Raw genomic sequence first — 1822 nt, forward strand, 5'->3', positions numbered from 1 at the left:
GATCTTTTTATCCTTACCAGCTTTGGGTTAAAACAAAGATGCGCTGAGGAATGACAAACCAAAGACTGACAAGAAGCTGAAGCACGCGATGCCAGGAAGGCGAGCGGTTTCGGAATATAACTAAGTATTAAGCCAAAGTATGTCAAGCATGAAAAGAGAGAAACGACCCATAGTTGATTGATTGATTGATTGATTGATTGATTGATTGATTGATTGATTGATTGATTGATTGATTGATTGATTGATTGATTGATTGATTGATTGATTGATTGATTTACGCATTCGTTAACATTCCTGCCTTCTCGCTTTCTTTGTTTCTCTCTCGCCCTCTCTGTTATATAATGGCGGGTAGCAAATCGCTCTCAATATGGTCTCTTTCCACTTAGGAAAAACGCCACTCTAGTTTTACTCGAGCCAAATTCAGAACGAACCGTTTGATATGCCAATCCGCCTCGGTAGCGCAGTAGGCAGCGCGTCAGTCTTATAATCTGAAGGTCGTGAGTTCGGTCCTCACTTGGGACTGGAGGAGTATGTTTTAGGAGCGGTGCTCCTTATAGCATCACCTGGTCGGTCGTCGCTCCATCCTGCGTGTTCTCACCGTCGCGTCTCCCGTATCATTCAATAGATGGCGCTGTCCCATAGAGATGCATGCAAACTGCAGTTGGGTGACGACATACTGGATGGCGCTGTCCCATAGATAGAAAAAAAAATAAAATAATAAATAAATGAATAACTAAAAATAAATAAAAAGATAAAAATAAAATAAAGAAAAAGAGGAAAAAAAGGAAAAAGGACAAGTAATCAAAGCAGCGTATCGCTTTGATTACCGCTGGGCGAAACCACTGAACATAAGGTCACTCATCAACTCAAGAAAGTGGCTAACAGGCACGATGTCCCCATGGTTTGCTCTGCGCCCAACAAGCTCTCTAAGCTGTGCTCCCGCACATGCGGTGGTAGCAAACATGGGTGCCAAATTAAACAAAGTGTCTGCTATCTCCCATGCAGCACCAGTGTGGTATATGCCATACCTCTGGTTTGTGACAAGACCTACGTCGGGCAAACTGGGCGCTGCATAAACGAGCGACTTAGGGAGCATGCTCAAAAAGTAACTAACAATGTCGACAAAGGAGCACATCTTGTTGCTCATATTAACTCCTGCCACAACTGTGCTCCGCGATTTCGCGAGACTTTGATTCTCGGCAGAAGTAATAATGAACATGCGCGGCTTGCATTGGAAGCATATCACATCAGGAAAAGGGGAGCTGATTGTATCAGTGACACCTCTATTTCTTTGTACTCATCAGAATATGAATTTATGCGTGCGCATTTTGGTTAGACATCTGTTTTTTACGGTTGCAACACGACGCTACGCGTGCGCATGCAAGGGTTGTGGGTGTGGCGTATCTTGTTTAAATATCTATGTTGTTACGTATGCAATACGAAGGTACGCGTGCGCATGCAATGATTGTGGTTGTGGCATTTATATGCGATGCTGTGAGAAGAATAAAGCAGTTGTTAGTAAGCGCCAGTCCTTGTCTTTCTTGTCTTCGTGGTCTGTCTTCATTTGCGCTGAAGTTCTGTTCCTAAATGCTATGTACCAACTAGGCCCAACAAAAGTTTCACTGAACATTTCACGGTATAACCATGATTGGAGCTTCGCCCAAGCTCTTCATCATTCACCCGTGGATATGCTGTAATTTTTTTTTCTGTATGTTTAAAGCCCGTTATACTTTTGGCACGAGCTCAGGTACTTTCTTTTTTTTTTTTTTCTGCCCCAACATAACTGATGTTTCATACGCAAAACCCGTTATACTTAGTGGCA

At 42.9% G+C, this 1822-nt stretch overlaps 1 non-coding gene across 1 annotated transcript; it reads left to right on the forward strand.

Moving 5' to 3' along the window:
* The first annotated feature begins 449 nt into the window (after window positions 1–449).
* Window positions 450–522, forward strand: Trnai-uau (transfer RNA isoleucine (anticodon UAU)). The gene has a single exon. It is a non-coding gene; the product is annotated as a tRNA-Ile (tRNA).
* The last annotated feature ends 1300 nt before the right edge of the window (window positions 523–1822 follow it).

The sequence above is a fragment of the Rhipicephalus sanguineus genome, chromosome 3 (assembly GCF_013339695.2).
Source record: "Rhipicephalus sanguineus isolate Rsan-2018 chromosome 3, BIME_Rsan_1.4, whole genome shotgun sequence".
NCBI classification, from domain to species: domain Eukaryota; kingdom Metazoa; phylum Arthropoda; class Arachnida; order Ixodida; family Ixodidae; genus Rhipicephalus; species Rhipicephalus sanguineus.